At 33.8% G+C, this 19,049-nt stretch overlaps 1 pseudogene; it reads left to right on the top strand.

Annotated features, from left to right (window-relative positions):
• The first annotated feature begins 491 nt into the window (after positions 1-491).
• On the top strand, positions 492-1,130 carry LOC149243915 (putative expansin-A17 pseudogene; annotated as a pseudogene).
• The last annotated feature ends 17,919 nt before the right edge of the window (positions 1,131-19,049 follow it).

The raw sequence follows: 19,049 nt of genomic DNA, 5'->3' as shown, positions 1-19,049 counted from the left end.
AAATTTTAACATTTTCCACAATTTTCAGGGGCCGTGGTCTCATGGATGGGCTTCCCCCGATATTAGCTAAATAGTTTACATGCCCAATGATGATGAATAAGACGACAATTGTCAGGACTTTTCCAAAGAGGAAGCATGGTGGGCTCTTCATCAAAAAAAGGGCGGTTACTATGGGCCGGAATGTGACCACAAATGGATTGAGGACATCAATAATCGCAAAACAGTGGATGAACAAGAACAAACGCACTGGTTTTGATCATCGGAGGACGTTCAAACACCACCCCACGATATTGATATCAATGCTTATATCAGCTCCGATTAACTCTAATTTTCATCCTTTGCGATGGTATTACTGTACACTACTATGATGCTTTTTATTTTCTAATAATTATGGTATTAATCTCGAATCCCTAGCTTGCTGTACAGTATAAATTCCACTACACACGTCTCTGTTTCTTTTGTTGAGGGTATTAGGTGCAACACCATTAATTATGGCTATCTCGGTGGGGTCTCTCACTGTGAACGTAGCTGGATGGACTGCTTCTCATTCCACCTTTTATGGTGGAAGCGATGCATCTCAAACAATGGGTAACTGAATCTAAATATTGTAAACTCTAACATGCTACAACATCATTATAGTCGCAGCTACTATATATTGTTTCAGTTAATTGTTATCATTTAATTACAAACTGACGACCATGATCATCTGCTGTATTGTAGGAGGTGCATGTGGGTATGGGAATTTGTATAACAGTGGTTATGGCACCAAAACTGTTGCCCTTAGTACTGCTTTTTTCAATGATGGACAGATCTGCAGAGCATGTTTTCAGATCAAGTGTGTCACCTCTAAAATCCCTCAATGGTGTCTGCCCGGGAATAGATCGATTATCGTCACCGCAACAAATTTTTGTCTGCTGAATAACGCATTGCCCAATTAAATAGAGGGTGGTGCAATGTACCACTTCAGCATTTCAAAGAACATACCTTCTTATAAATGCAAAAACAATTTTGTTGGATTGCATGCAGGCATGGGCACATGGGGCGATTCTGAGAATCGCCCCGCCACCCCTCGATTCTCAAAATCTCCCCAGCGATATAAACCATGGAATGGTCGTGGCTCCAAGAGGTGAAAATGTTTATAGAAACTTTGGGTGATGGCACTTTATAAGAAGGTATGTTCTTTGCATTTATAAGAAGGTATGTTCTTTGAATTTATAAGAAGGTATGTTCTTTGAAATATTAGAAGTACAATAAGCTTGTCAACACATCGAACTTGAGTGTGAAGTTAACTCATTAGATATGTTCAGCAATTGAGATAGTGATTACATCAATGATAGAATGTGAAGTTAATTCATTAGATAAGTTTAGTCACAAAGATAATGATTATATGTTCACAACTATGAATAGAAACATAATCAGAAATATTACAATAATACATAATTATCATTTGAAAGTTATGAGTAATTATCAGTTTAAAGTTATGAATCAAATCGTGATGAGAATTATAGGACTATTAGCATTATATTTTATTAAATAAATCAAAAAGTGACCACTTCACATTTATATGTATTCGAGCCTGAAACCATACTAGTCTTTCTAAATTGCCAAATGGTAGAATAAAGAAGATGCATCAATACTTTAATTTGAAGAGGGCCTTAATATTTTTTTTGCTTCTCGATTTCTTTCTTGATTGAAGTCATCATAAACACTATGCGAAACCCCAACCCAAAGTTGAAAAGTTTCTCATCCCATGGTTTTCTGAAACCTATAAAACAATTGAAGTTAATAACCGAAGGATAATGCAGGAATCCTTTAAAAAGTTCCAGAAAGTATAGACTAAATTATGATCTGAAAATATCCCTCATCATTGCACTTGGTAATGGTGTCAATTTTCCTGGATTGCATGCACGCATGGGCACATGGGGCAATTTTGAGAATCGCCTCGCCACCCCGCGATTCTCAGAATTGCCCCAGCAATATATTGATTCTACACATGATGTAACTAAGTTTTTTTTCCTTCCTAAATAAAATAATGGCAACAAACACATCCTCACTGGCCAACATGTCATCAATATTAAATGTTGAATTCGAGTTAGGGGGGAGGCCTTTTTATCCTAACGTAACTTAATGGAATTTGTGTAGTATACCACTTTGTGACTCTTATAATGTGTCCCATTCTATGCGAGAGTTGCCAGTCGCATAAATGGTTAAAGTCCACTCACCAATATATTGAACTATTAATGGAATATAGGAATGTGTTTAAAGGTTTCGAAACAGGACATGGTTAACTTTGTCCTCTATGATAGCAATATGCAATAGGAGACGATTCTACACCACAACTTAGCAACAAGAAATGTTGGGTTGGTTGCGTCAGACATTAGAATTAACTAACTTGTATATATTATATATATATATATATATATATTCAGAAGGTTAATTGGGAGTGGTGGGTGAAATGCTATTATTTTATTACTAGTGATATGATGACTATAACACCATGATTGTAATGACTTTATGCGTTTATGATTAAGAGTTCCTTGAGAATATATATATGATATTTTGTGAAAAGTAAAAGATTTCTATAGATATTTTAGAGTATATTTCAAAGTTATATGACGGTAGCAATGACTCTTGGAAAAGTTATGTGGGAAGATGTTAAATATATATCATTAAATTAAACTAATATAATATTATGTTATATAGATAGATAGATAGTGTTAATATAGTTTATATCAATATTCAAATATGTAATTTTTTTGGAAACTGAAACAAATTAATAACTTGGAAATTAACACTAAATTTTGTGCTAAATTATGTAACCTTTAAACCTGACAAAATGAACGTTCAAATCAATTTTTATGAAATAGCATAAAATAAAATTTTATACATTTAAGATTACACATATAGGCTTTATTAATGCATCAATTTTTAAAACACAACCTCCAATCCTAGGCTAGATTCTAGTTCATAATTACATTCCCATTGGAGATGCATAAAAGGAAATACTTATGCTTGTATTCTCAAACATATTATCATAATTTGTAATCTTATAGGTGTGTTACATGTGTGTTAGATATTTTGATCGTGAGTTATAATTGTGAGTTTCTAGATTACTATCTTTAGCTAATCAAATCCACTTTCTTAGAGGATGAATAGGCCTAATGGTTAAGAGCATGTGTTTCCTCCTAAGAGGTCACAAGTTCAAAAACCAAAGGGGTTAGAATAGGTATGCCCTCGTAGACATAATAATCAAATTGTTGCGTGGAGGTGGGTCTCTTGTCCCACAAACAAGGGGGTCACATAAACCAATTTGGTGTCTGGCTTGGCTATGACCTTAAAATTGGATAATAATAATAATTAGGATATAGATTGTTAGAAATTCATAATCTATAAGGGTGAAAGCATGGAGTTGGGTTACACTTTTTGGCAAGAGATGTCACGTTTGGGTGGAAAAAATGATTGCTTGATTGACCCCTTTTTAAGCGCTCGATCGAGCCATTTGAACACTTAAACAATGTAACCCAATGTTATTTAGGAGCTCGATTTAGCCATGTCTTTGCGACAGTCAAATGAAGGAGATTGACTTTTGGATTTATTTTCTGGCTCAGGTAAGTTTTATTATATGAAATTGAATTTCAATATGTTATTTATTAATTTATATGTCATTGTACTAATTTACTTCATTATTTCTTTTGTGCATGATAATTAGGTACAACACTAACATGTTGCCTTCAAAAAGGAAGAAATTGCATTGCCATTGAAAAAGATCCAATACAGTGCACTTTTATTTGGCAAAGAATTAATGCTCTTCAATTTCTTCCAGATGCAATGAAAGAAATTGGGTTGAAGAAAGGGGCCTTTAGTGAATCACGTGTAGCAAAAAAGGCAAAGGAACCCCAACCACCGTTACACAGAATGATTGGAAAGGCATACATTGGGATATTCACAGGCATCAAAGATCCATTAAAGGAGGAAAATGAGAAAAATGAAGCAAAAATTATTTTGGAAAAAGACAATGATGAAACTCCAGAGGACGAAGAGTTTGGATTACGTGACACTGTTGATTAAATTTAAGTTATGCTTGGAATTCAAGCTCATTTTTGGAAACTATTAATTAGTTATACTTGTAATATTTTGACTTTGACATTTTATGAGAAGAATAAGCACTCAATTAAGGTTGTTATGTGTTCAATATTTGTATTATGTGATTTTCGCATTCATTTTTATGTTAATCATTATTTTTTGAAAAAAAACAGTGATTATTATTATTTTTTGACATGAAATTCATAAAAAAAAACTATTATTTAACCATTTTTAGTTAAAATTTTCCTATAAAAATTGTGATTTTGACATGTCATCTCTAGCAAAAAATTACAAAAATTTATCAAAACGTGTAGTTTTTTAGTTATATTTAGGTTAAAAATGGTTTTTTTTTTGTCAATTGTTAAAAAATGTTGTTTTTTAGAGACAATTATTTTATTTGGATTGAAATATTAATTAACGATGTATAAATATGTAGAATATCGAAAATTCAAAATATCGACCTTCTTCTTTAAATATGCAAAACAATAAAAACCTTACTACAAAAAAAATAAAAAAAATAAACTAAAAACAAGAAAATATGAAGAAGAAGACCACTTCAAAAATTATTAAATTTAGAAAATAATTATTTACATTTCATATATTAGAAAATTTAAAGTAAAAAAAAAGGTCTTTTAAAAAAATGGCCTGATGTAGAATTACCACTTTTTAAAATCAGCATGAAAATCTCTACCATTCTAAAACGTAATGTACATAAAAAAAATTAAAGTGCCAAAAACTATGCTCTCAAAAAGACATGTGTGTTCTACATCACCCATTTTCAAATTTGGGTCACTTTTTTGCTATCTCTACAAAATGGGTAACAGTGTCAATTCATGTTTCAAAGTTTACATTGTTTAAAGTTGGAAATGTTATGTATGTAGACGGTTTAAAGCATAACCTATTGAGTGTCAGTCAAATGTGTGATCAAGGAAATGAAGTGGTGTTTCGATCAAAGGGATGCGTTGTTCATGAGCTTGATACAAGAGAGACCGTGATCAAAGGTACAAGAACTCCAAACAACTTATACATACTCAAGGGAGGACAACCACAGTGCTATCTAAGCAAAAATGATGAAAACTAGCTGTGGCATAGAAGATTGGGACATCTAAGATTTTCAAAAATAAGAAAAGCATGCAAACTCAACGTTGTTCGTGATCTTCCAGATATCAGCATCCTAGAAAATACAATATGAAATCATGTAAAATTGGTAAGCAAACCAGAGTTCACTTCATGGAAAAAGAAGGATCAGCTAGTAAGCCTCTTGAACTTGTCCGTACTGATTTATGTGGACCATCAAGGAAAAAGTCACCCGTGGAGAAGACTACTTTATTTTGTTCGTTGATGATTTTTCTAGGATGTGTTGGGTAGGTCTTCTAAGGCATAAAGATGAAGCATTTGAAAAGTTCCAAGCCTTCAAAGCCTTGGTTGAAAATGAATCAGATCAAAAAATCAAATGCCTCAAATTTGATCGAGGACGTAAATTTACATCGAATGAATTCTTTGACTTTTGTGAACAACATGGAATAAAAAGGCAATTCTCCACTGCAAGGACTCCTCAGCAAAATGGTGTGGTAGAAAGAATGAATGGAACAATTCAACAAATGGCTCGAGCTATGCTAGATGAATCTGGAACTCCTGCAACCTATTGGGGTGAAGTTGCATTCGCTGCCATGATTATCCTCAACAAAGCAAATGTTCGAGTAAATAGCACTCAAACTCCACATGAACTTTGGTATGGTAAGACTCCTACTGTAAAATAATTTAAAGTCTTTGGAAGAAAATGTTTTATCAAAAGGACTAATGAAAAACTTGGTAAGTTTGAACCCAGAGCAGATGAAGGTATTCTTCTGGAAGTAAAGGATATAAATGTTGTAATAAAAGACTTGGGAAAATTGTTGAAAGCATTGATGGTGTAGTTGATGAAGCATGCAAAAATCCAAAACAGATAAAAATAGAAGATTATGACAATGAAGAAGATGGGGATTATTTTCCCACATCAAATCAAAATGATATTGAAGAAGAAATTAATGAAGCACCAGAAGAAGAGATAACGGTAGAAGAAAAGACTCTATCTAGGTATATTTAGAAAAATCATCCAGAAACTCAAATTTTAGGGGAAAAAGAGGTAGGTGTACAGACAAGAAGAACCATTACAGGGACCTCAAGCTATCTAGCATTACTATCCTCCACCGAACCTTAAAATGTAAATGAAGCATGCAAATATGAACGTTGGTTCAAGGCCATGGATGAAGAACTTGAACAAATTGAAAAGAATTACACTTAGGAATTATTTCCTAGACCTCATGATAAAAATATTAATGGAACTAAATGGATATTCGAAAAAAGCTGAATGAAAATGGAGAAGTCATTAGAAACAAAGCCAGACTTGTTTGTAAAGGGTATGCTCAACAAGAAGGTATAGATTTTGAATAAACTTTTGCACCTGTTACTAGAATTGAAGCCATAAGGATGTTTCTTGCACTTTCTAGCTTTCAGAAATTCAAACTATATCAAATGGATGTAAAATCATCTTTCCTTAATGGAGATTTAGAAGAAGAAGTTTATATTGAACAACCAGAAGGATTCATTCTTGGAAATGATGCAAAACTTGTATATAGACTCAAGAAGGCTCTCTATGGTCTAAAATAGGCCTGGTATTATCACCTTGACAAACATCTACACCAACAAGGTTTTACAAAAGGTTCAGCAGATAGCAATCTATATACAAAGATTGAAACTAATAAATTACTAATTATTATTGTTTATGTTGATGATATCATTTTTGGTAGCAATGAAGAATCCATGAGTCAAAATTTTGCTTCAGTAATGCAGCAAGAATTTGAAATGTCCTTGCTTGGTGAACTTACCTATTTTCTTGGTCTACAAGTTCAACAAAATAAAGATGGTATTTTTCTTTCACAAACCAAATATCTCAAACAGATCTTGAAAAGGTATGGAATGGAAGATTCCTAACCTGTATGTACCCCAATGGAAACAGGATGTAGTCTTAGCTCAAATGATGAATCAACAGCAGTACATCAGCCAACTTATAGATCCATAATTGGAAGTCTGCTTTATCTAATAGGTACCCGACCTGACAGCATGCAGGAAATAGGAATAGTTGGAAGATTCAAGAAAAACCAAAGGAATCACACCTTCAGGCAATCAAAATAATTTTCAAATATCTTCAAGGAACTCAGGACTTTGGTTTATGGTATCCTAGAGATGTAGATCTTAATCTTCATGCATATACAGATGCATATTGGGTAGGAAGTGTTGATGATAGAAAAAGCACTAGTGGTGGTGCATTCTATATGGGTTCCAGGTTTGTGTCTTGGTTCAATAAGAAACAAAGTTCAATTGCTTTATCAACAGCTGAAGCAGAATATGTGGCTGTTGCATCTTGCTACACACAACTACTTTGGATGATGCAAAATTTGCAAGACATTCAGATCACATGTACTCCACCCATCAACATTCTATGTGATAATACAAGTGCCATCAGTATTTCAAAGAATCCGGCCATGCACTCCAAGACCAAGCACATACCCATCAAGTAGCATTTTATACGAGAACAAGTGCTTGAACAAAAGGTCAAATTGGAGTATGTTCCCTCCAAAGAACAGGTTGCTGATATATTCACTAAACCACTACCTAGAGAAACATTTGAATATCTCAGACAAAAATTGGGATTAGTTGTTGCATCATCCTGCTGTTAAAATCCATTTTTTTCAGAAAAAGGTTATTATACACAGGTTTCATGAAGTATAGTCACGTATACACAAGGGAATCTATGGGTGAAGGAGCGTATATGTTTTTCAGTCAAGAAAAACAGTGGGCCAGATTCTGATATGGGTTCTCTGTCTATTGTTGATGATTACATTCTATCGATATGCCTTGTTCATTAATTTTTTATCTAACTGATAAAGATGCCTTGATCATTGACTTGTTAACAATGTATAGATAGCACAGGTTCAAGGGGAACATTAGCCTTCACACGCATTCTGCATTGTTGGCATTATGGTTGTTGAGTCCAGCTATGGCTTCAGATATTTATACCATTTGTTGCTTAAGTCATGTAAAGGTCTAGGGTGTGATATGTCTTCTCATACATTTGAATGAGTCTTATTGGACAAATGATGTAATTTGTATCCCCACTTTGCATGGGATGGCTGACGTAATATTTATTTTATTTTTGTCATGTATAAACAATTGGTATATCCCCACTTGGTTGGGTGGACGAGTCAAATTTGGTATATCTCCACTTGGTTGGGAGATGGGCATATGTATGAGTCTTTGGTGATAGGAAGGTCATACTCACATAGTTGAGTTATAGAGTCATGTTATTCTTTTGGAAAATATTTTTGCAGACTCTGCATGTGCTTAGGGGGAGCATGGACAACATAATGTATGTCAAAGGGGGAGAATATCTTGGTCCGCCATTTTCCCTTGATGTCAAAGGGGGAGAGTGTCTTGGTGTTGTTGTTGCCATCAAGTCCAAAGGGGGAGATTGTTGGCATTATGATACATGTGTTTTCCTTGATGGTAACCCTCTCAGATGATAGTTCATAGTGCAGTAGGTTAACAACAAAGGATTACAGATCAAATTCCAAATATTGAAGAAAGAGAGGTATACGCTGGTTCACTTTGTCAAAGTAGCATATACACGTGGGAACACGGATCAAAAAGAGCGTATATGTATACACACACTTTCACAGAAGAAAAAGCGCATATGGGATGGAAAATCAAGGTTTTGGTCCAAGGTATTGAGAAAGGGCCTAAAGCTATATAGAGGAGAAGATCATAAAACCAAGTGTGCAAGCAATAAGATTCTAAGGAATACTTCTATCTGAAGTATATTTTATGTTGCAGGGTTATGTTTGGTACTAGATCTGAAATATTCATGTGCACCTTGAGTTAAATATTGGATCAAGATCATGAGACCTGAAATGACTTATTCTTGAATGATCTGATATTGGTTGAGACTAGATCTAATGTTTTGCACCTGTTTTATTCGTTATCTATCATGATCTGGGTTTGCCTGAAGTCTGGAATTGCAACAAAGTTTTGAGTCAATATTTGTAGATATGTACGCAGGTTCGTCTCAGCCAAAGAGCGTATACATGCAGGTTCTGTTATTTCAAGTAGCGTATACAAAAGAAAAGCTTCTTTTTTAGTTCTGACTAATCTATTTGATCAAATTCTGTTGTTTATTGTTGTCTGTCAATGAAGTATTCTTAGATCTGAATGTAAAACTGAATGCATAAGGAGGCTGGAATTTGATTGATTGATTGTATAAGTGAGAAGAAGTCATCTCTGTCCCTGCCTGTGTAAAGCTCTATAAGTTGACAGTATATATTCAGTATATTGTTGGTTGGTACAGACTTGATTCAAAATTTATGTTTGCAGTATTTTTGAAGGTATACGCAGGTTTGATTAACAAAAGTAGTGTATACAAGCAGTTTGGGTTCAGCCAAATAGCGTATAAAATCTAATGCATGATTTTTGAGGTACAGCTAATTCTGAATGATGATGCAGGGTTCTGGGTTCAACACAGTGTTCTGGTATCAGTGATCTAATTTTTTAGATTATGTGAATATTGGTTGATGCAATTTAAGTTTAAAATTTATGATGGGTCCAGTGTGAAAATTTGATGAAACGTGGCCTTCAAATTTTGGTGTTGTGATCCAGGAGTATCTAGTCTGAAAATTCATGAAATGTGGTCCTTGGTGGAAGAGTGGAGTTTTTTGTAGGCTAGCACCTACGTAGTAGTAAACATATTGGCTAGTACAAGAGCTAGGGGGTTGTAGCTCCCTTCCAGTAGAAGCTGGAGAATGAGAGAAGGCTGTAACCTTCTACAGGTAGAAGCCTGCGTACTGGTATGAGTCTGCACCCGTACAAGATTTTAAACAAATTTTCTTATTATTAAAAGAAGACAAACACGACAACAGCAGGTGGTTTTTACCCACATTGGGTTTCCACCTTACGTCTTGGTGTTCATGTGTGTTGCTTATGTGTGATGCTTTATTCTGATTTTACTGCACTCTCTAATAAATATCTGATATACTACTTTAATATCAACACATGATAAATGGTCTAAATCACAAGTTCTCTGGATATATGTTGGTTTCCTTAATCATAATCGCGTGTACACGCTAGTTCACTTCACTGAAGTAGCGTATATAAATTTGTTTGTGAAATAAAATTATTGATTTGATAATACTGATTCACCCCCCTCTCGGTATTATTTCCAACACTTGCATTATGTAATTACAATCTATTGCTTCCTTTAAGCTTGAAATATGTAAAAACCTCCACCTCTAGAAATATACACTTTTATTGTTGTATGGTAATGAAAGATTCTGAAGCAATTCATTTTCCTCCACCACAAGCATTCATAGCATGTGCCTGATTGCAAAAAGGGAGTTATCCTTTTCCATGGCTTTGCTTGGGCTAAAATTTTACTTCTTTTTAGGAATCAAGTCACAATTAGAGATAGGATTGTGTGCTCTATGTGAGTAGTAGTAGTTACGTGCCAGATGTATTTGAAGAGTCATTGTCTATAATGGAGGAGATATTGTTGTGTGTACAAGCTTGAATCAAACAAGTTAATATACTTTTAAACAAATCTAATAAGTTACATTATTTTACTTATGTGAATTGAAAAATTAAGACACAAACAATATTAGAAGGTTATAACATTTTATTCATTTTTAATAATTTTAACTAACTCTTCTATTCTGGTAATATTTAAATTCTTCTCAATGTTGAGTTATACCATTCAGATACTCACAACCTTTACTAACCTTCAATGATTGCATTAAATAAAGTGGTGAAATCTATTAAATTAGACCAATGTGGTGAAATATATTAAATTTAGACCAACGAACATATGTTTGAAGAAAATAGGACCTAAGGATAAAGTTCTCCTATGAATATCTATGAAAACAAATAACACTCATCATTAGAAGTTACAAAACATGCACTAAAAATGAATGGTCAATAATAACTAGGTTATTAAGTGGATGAGGTTAAGGTAAATGTTAGTTTAAATTTATTATTAAAACTAATGAACACAATGCAATCACATATATAATAAATAGTTTTTATGTGTTAGTGTAATATATCATATTAGAGTTTCAAAGTTCAAAGTTGTGTATCATGGGCTCTTCTCATTTTCTAGGTTTTCCTCAAATTGTAGGCATAGTGCTCAAATAGATTCACAAGAATAGGAGAGCATGAGTTATCACCCTATAAGAGCTAGGTACTCGTTCATGTTTGATTCTTTTGCAAGAAAATATTTTGTAGAAGCAATTAGTATCTTGAACTAGCCTTGACCAGACCGAGGTTTTTAACAATAAATATCAGTCCACTAAGTTTAAAAGCTATAGTTGCTAACACTGTAAACATCTTCTTAATTTTAGCAACATTCTTGACATCAATGGAAGTTCAGTACTCCTAGAAGAAAATCTTTGGTAGAAGCAACTAGTATCTTGAACTAGCCTTGAATAAGTGAAGATGTTTAAGAATAAATTTTCCCTTTTGCCTACTCAATAATGAGGTTCGAGGTTTGAGCTAACCTCAATCCATCATACCACACATACCATTTTCCTAGAGATACATTTTTGTGGCTCATATATTATTCTTAGTTAACAAGAACTTATAATAATATTAGACTGTAAACAGAGGCCTATAAGCACAACTTTCAATTAACACAACTGCAGGCCATCATTAAGATCAAATCACAATTTTAATCTGATATATCAAGAGTATATTGTGTAGAAATTTTGAATAATATGACACTTATTCACAGAGATTATCCCGATTATACACTATTGTGGAATACATGCATAATACATAACCTCCTCTATGTTGATCATCAATTTAGCAGCATTAAAAAAACAATGAAACATCAATTGCATGCACACATTAACATAGTATGTAACCCGGGGAAAGCATACAGCTGAAAACACCACACTATCTGTATATTATAATGATTGATAACATGTAACAATACATAGTACAATACTCCTCACAAGTACCCAGCACTATCTCCACCTGTTACACACAAAACTAGCTCAGATCCGAACAAGTCACAGGTTCAAATCTTCTCCGCTGCTTTTCCTGCCTCCACTGCACAATCCAAGTGAAAAATCACATGAGAACAAGCTACAATCTCCTTGGTATTGGCCCACACTGCGCAATCCTCATTGGCATAACTCAATCCCATTGATTGTGCAAGATATCATGCACAACTATAGTCACAACTGATAGCAATCTCAACCTCTAACACTTGCCTCTGTTAAACTATCCATGCACTGAGTTATCTGATGTATTCTTTAGTTTCTTTATGAGTTAATAATTAGTGAATTAATTAATATTTAATTCACACAACTCATCACTAGTGTATTCTTTAGTTAGACTAAAATACAACTAGTTCAACCAAGTCAAACTGAACACAACTCCATCAACTCCACAATCAACTCCACCAAACTCAACCACATGAGTTCTAACTGAAGTCCTGCACGCAATAGCTCAACTGACCCACAAAGAAAGCGTATTTCCTTCTGATAGCTGCATGTGCCACATCTGTAGCTCAAACTGAAGTGCTCCAAGAGGATAAGATAATGTTTATAGTCCAAATATTATTATTTTAGACAATAATATTCGACTGTTCTATTTTTAGCCTGGCAGTCTAAAAATAGAAACCTGCCCATATGTCTAAAAAAAGAAGTCCATCTATTTTTACAACCATGAACAAAAATCCACAAATAACATAGTGCAACTCATAGACCATGATCCATATGTCTAAAAATAGACATAGTCTATAAATAGACTTTGCGCCAAAAATAGCTTGCGGGCCCACTTAGTGAAGGCGACTTCTTTCCACTAAGCTCCATCATCTTGTTGCATTCTCAACATATTGTACATAGTTGATCATTGAAATGCAATGATTTTTCTAGATTTCCAAATTGGCGACATAAAACACATAGTTCTTGCAAAAGCAGGGTATTCATTTCATGAAGGGCAGTATTTGAATCAAGGGATATTTAATCTCTTCTTCATCAACTGGATGTTGGAGCTGTAATTTTTAAAGTTTTACCAATTTTTATTAGAGATCAATGTTAGCTAGCCAACATAGGCAGATGTAAAAATTTGGGTCTCCTTAGAACTTCATATGAAATCAGGCAATGGCATGCATTCCATGACAAAGGGAGTGGAAATTTTAAATCAATAATGTAGAGTAAATCTAACTGATATGCACGAAAAGCTAAATCACTTTTGCACTGTGGTAAATGATATTTACAAACACCATATATGTTGAATCATTGCACACATTCATTGGCTTAAGCTTGTTACTTATGGCAACAATAGAATACATCAAACTTATATGGCTATTTGCTACAACTATTTTCCCTTTTGATTGATTTATTTTCTCTCTTGTTCTCTATGGATTCTTTTTGACAATTTCCTTTTTTCCTTTGTTAGCAGCTTTGTTCATTACTTCAATAAATTCATTCTTTAGGATGAGAAAGTTGATCGGATTGGACTATTGATCATGCTCAGTTGAAGGGGTTCTATCTGTTGCTTTGAGAAATTTGAATGGAGTGGTATGGAAACAAGATAGACCTAAAATGGCTATTTACACAGACTCTATTTGATTTCAATCACTCGAGGTTGGTTGCTCCTTACTGCAGAAGGGGCAATCAGGGTAGACCTATGAATGGGATAGGAGAAATATTCAATTACTCTGTAAATCTTAATTTTGACGATATGCATGTCAACAGTTCTACTAGCTCTCAGTTTTTGTAACATGCATCTTATCATTGTTAATAGACTTTTCAACAAATTTAAATGATCATTGTTTTTTTATGTTCCATTCTTAAACCATTCATATGTAACATAGTTACAATCTATTGCTTCCTTTAACCTTGAAATATGTAATTACAATCTATTGCTTCCTTTAAGCTTGAAATATGTAAAAACCTCCACCTCTAGAAACATACGGTTTTAGTGTTGTATTGTAATGAAACATTCTGAACCAATTCATCTTCCTCCACCACAAGAATACATAGCATGTGCCTGACTGCAAAAAATGAGTTATCCTTTTCCATGGCTTTGCTTGGGCTAAAATGATTGACTGCTGAAATCTCTATATTTTTGCTTGTAACTGAAACCTTCTCAAATATGAAATTTGTTAGAGACGCTAGCACCTGTTGAAGCACCAATTCAAAATGTACATGCAGTCATCACCTTGCTTGAATTACTAGCCTAATCTTATGACGGTCTGGTCACTTCACTTGACATTCTACCTAAGCAAGGTGAAATTAGCAATATCAACAATAAAGGAAGTGGTTAGCATGTCGCTTCTTTATCGGTTCCAGGAGCTAGCTGAATTGTTTCTTGATCTTTAGTGATGCAACAACCTCCTTGTCATGCCTTAATGACTAGTGGCAGACAACATTGCTGTTTGATTTTGAGTCCTTTACTATGATCAATAACCTTTCAGGTAGCCAGCTCAAACTAAAAACAGGGACTTTGGAACAGACAAACCTGCACACTTTGTCGCACCCTCTATTTTTTGTGTGATGTGGCATCATCGGAACATCTGTTGAATACATTGGTAAGTAAAAAGCATGCTAACCATTTCCTTTATTGTTGATATTTCCAATTTCACCTTGCTCAGGTAGAATGTCAAGTGAAGTGACCAGATTGTCATAAGTTAGGCTAGTAATGCAAGCAAGGTGATGACTGCATGTACATTTTGAATTGGTGCCTTAATAGGTGCTATCATCTATAACAAACACAGCGGGAACCGTCAGATCGTTCAGATCGACAGATAATAATGGCAGAAGAGAAATATGGAGAAACAATCAGGGCCATCCGATTGGATAGATCTAGCAGATCTAGCGGTCATCGTGTGGTGAAGGTGCAAGGGCATTAATCAGAAGAGAAGAACGATTTTTGTAGGAGGGAAGTTTTTTCTCGCACGGCCTCAAAGACATAAGTGGTATTCCCAAATACGGACCCGAGAAAGTTATGAACTGGGACTTAATCCAGTTGAAGTCTGGATAGATCACAGTCGTCCGTTGAATAGCTGATCGAACGGATATCGCGTCAGAAAGAGCTTGAGGTTTAATGCAAAAAACAGACGCGATGAGGATTTATATAACAAGGTTAAAACCTCATTTAATTCCAGCAATCAGGACCTTCTATTGAATGGTTGATCAAATGGATATTGTGTCGAAAGTAGCACGAGATTTAATTCAGAAAACAGACGCAATGAGGGTTTATACAACGGGATTAAATCCTTATTGAGTTCTAATCATCTTGACCGTCCGTTGGTTGATAGATCGGATGGTAATCGCGCCCGAACATGTGCGAGGGTTAATGGTATGAGCGGAACTGATATGTTATCAACGCGGGTTAAGAGTTATTTGGGTTTCGATCATAAATGTTCACATAAGGACCGGCGGTGATTGGTCCGGTTTTGTGGAAATCCACCGTTTTAAAGGCTTCCGATGTATATACATGGGCCTATAACCCACAGGTCCATGTAAATTATGTAAAGATACATCTTTACTTCGTAAAGCAGTTTTGCTGACATCAATTTAGGATTATGAAATCTAGCTAGGGGTTAGGGAGTGAGAAGATGGTATCTTATCATTGCTAATAGACAACCTCCTTGTCATGTCCTATGATCAAACTTCAGACTTACATCTCCCCGTTGATTGCCTATTTGACATCAGGCAAAACCACAATACAGACTATTTGACACTGGCAGGGACTAGCTGCTTCACAGCTCGCCTTGTTTATATTTTCTTTTGGTGGTGAAGTCCGACATTAAATTTTGTTGTTTATTTGTAATAGAGCAACATTTAAAAGATGTTCACGTACTATTTTTCTTAAGTTATGTTTATACATTTTTTCTATATTAATATAATAAGATATTTGTAAATTTGTCGATTATAAAATATTATGAGATTAATTAATAGTTGTAAATAATAAAATATTATATTAAAAAATATATTATGATAATTTATGATGTTTTAATCTTGATATAAATCATATAAAAAATATTATATATTTGTATATGTATATATGTCGATTATAAAATATTATGAGATTAACTCATAATTGTAAATGATAAAATAATATATTAAAAAATATATTATGATAATTTATGATGTTTTAATCTTGATATAAATCATATAAAAAATATTATGTCTACTAAATTATATTAATTGTAGATATAAATTATAAAATAATTTATTAAGAATTATATTATATAGGTTAATGGTTTAACATTTTTTTTTTTTACTTTTAGTATATAAAGTTTACACATTTTCATTATATTAAACAATGTTTGTATCTAATATCTAACACATGCATATTTCCTCTATATTGGATTGTAGAGCATCTCTCCACATTAGTAATGAAAAATATTACAAAAAATAAACCTTACTATTTTGACAAAAATATATCTTGGAAATATTTTTGGGAAATTCTACCAATTAACATATAATGTAGTTAGATAATTCATTAAGTCCAAATTTACCAATTAAGCAAGGTTAGATTTGACAGGTATTTTGTAAGGACTGCAGTTGGACTACAGTTAAGATTCAACAATATGGACAAATATTTTTATAAAATTCTATCTGATTAATTCTATCAAATTAAATGCAATTGCGTACCAGATTCTCCCATCTGGTGTCATTCCATGTTGCTCCAAGTTTAACAAACTGACTGATTCCTCCCTGCCTATCTAGGATCAACCTCTGCAGTTCCCAGATCCAGTGGACTTCGAAATGGAAGTCCACTGGTCCCCATGCCCAAAACTCCAAGAACAACTCAAAATTTCCAATTTTCAGTTCAAAATTGAGCCCTCAGCTCATCACTCAAACAGATTGATTTTCTATGACCATTCTCTATATTTTCTCCTATCTGTACTATATTCCAAAGGTGAAAGCAATCCTCTGTTTTCCCAAAAACTGATTCCCGCCCCCAACTTCTCCTTTCAATTATTTTTATATAGGGAAGGTTTCTTCCCTCAGAAGAAACCCCACCTTCCTTTCCTCCAATTAATCTTAAGATTTAACCTTATCCATTAAGATATTTTACTTGAGTTGGTCATTATTCATTAAATGAGATTTTAACTTTATCATCTCAACCGACTTCAAGAAGAGTACTTTCTTTTAAGTACCTTATCTTGAATTGTCCAAAGATTTATGAAGTAAAATAAATCTTGTCCATTGTAATAATAATTATTTATTATTTATATAAAATTTTATTAATAAAATAAATTAATATATTTTATTATTCTACTTAATAAATAAGGTATTAATTAATACTTTTAAAAACTAATCATTTTCTTACATAGACATTTATATAATTAAATTAGTATGTATACTAGTGTAATGCCTGCGATGCATGTGTATTTTGCTATCATACACATGCCTCGTAAGCATGCTAATAATCAGTAACTCAAGTTGGGTCATTACATACACGCCTCCTTCAAAGAAAACTTCGTCCCGAAGTTGAGTTTATATAGTATATTAGTAATTATTTTAACGATTAATATAATTTGTGTAAGGATTATGTTCCATGAATTTTTTATATATATATATATATATATATTTAACATTTATAAGTTTACCACTTTAATAGTCATACCTTGTCCCAACTAGGTTCCCAAGCTATTATAAAATCATCCTATCCTTCCTAATCTCTTTCACTCCCATCCTATCCATCCTCTACTAGAGTATGCTATGGCGTCAGTTATAATGACATAACCATTCATAACTCTAAGGATGGCATCGTCGACTATATCGACCTGATTTCCTCGTAGGCATCCGACAGTCATCATCACATGTCTAGGGGAGCGTGACTCACACAGTCCTCCCATGACTCCAGGCTTTGGAGGATAAACGGTGGGCAACACCACCACCCCTCCTAGTAGAATTAGGGTCAATACCTTATCATGGAATCTCATTGAGCTTCAATTGTTCTTGGAGTTTTTTCATCACGTAGTCGGTTTGGTAATGATACTATCTGCAATGTAAACACTTGCCCACAAATTATAACATATGCATCGATATATTCAAAATCAATTGTATTCAGATAACTATTTTCTATGCATTTTAATAAACTCTCATCTACGATATTGATCTTTGAGTTCATATAAACTTGTCCTGACGATGAACCACACTAGTTGGTTCGAAACGCGTCGACAAATGGTACTCCATGTGATTTTCGCTGAAAAATCTCTCACAATCTTGATATGGATCACAGAAGCCTGAACTCTTTTATACTTGGCTATGTCTAACCAATATATTTGTAAGTTCATTTTCATATCTAGTAGTCAAGTGAATTCTTTATTTTATTTCCATCTCATCATTCATGTTGATATGTAAAATAAAAATAAAAATAAAATTATAAATATCACATCCCTAACATAAGTCATGATTTATATAGGTATCCATGTACCAGCAACGTTAAGCATAATAATTGGAAATCATTCTTTCATGTATTGATTGTGCATGAAACTTATGGCTTTCATTCCTACATGTTTAACGCTAAACATAGGTATAGCTGTTAATTGTGAAAGTCCAATGATGTTGTAGTAGTGAATGAATAATAACATTGAAATGACTCCGAGTACACAATGTGGAGGAAAACTTCATCATTGAAAACCTTGGAAAGGACATCAAGAAAGCAACAATAGTAGGGTCAGATGTACCATGCGTGACAGAAAAAGTTGTTGACAAAGATGAAGAAGAGAAAGAAAAATTCAAGGTCAAGAATTTAAAGACTGGTGTTGAATTTCTTTCATTACAACTGGAGAATGTGGGCTCTCACTAGGTAGTGTGTTCCCAGATGATAGTGAAGAATCTGTGGAGTGTGCCATTCCTTTGGTGCTTTGATCACAGTAAGAATGCAGTAACTGAGGTAGTTTGTTCAGAGTC

The sequence above is a fragment of the Pinus tabuliformis genome, chromosome 8 (assembly GCF_031772625.1).
Source record: "Pinus tabuliformis cultivar Carrire ecotype Pingquan chromosome 8, CPIR1, whole genome shotgun sequence".
In the NCBI taxonomy this organism is placed as follows: domain Eukaryota; kingdom Viridiplantae; phylum Streptophyta; class Pinopsida; order Pinales; family Pinaceae; genus Pinus; species Pinus tabuliformis.
This window is presented reverse-complemented; position numbering and strand designations above follow the sequence as displayed.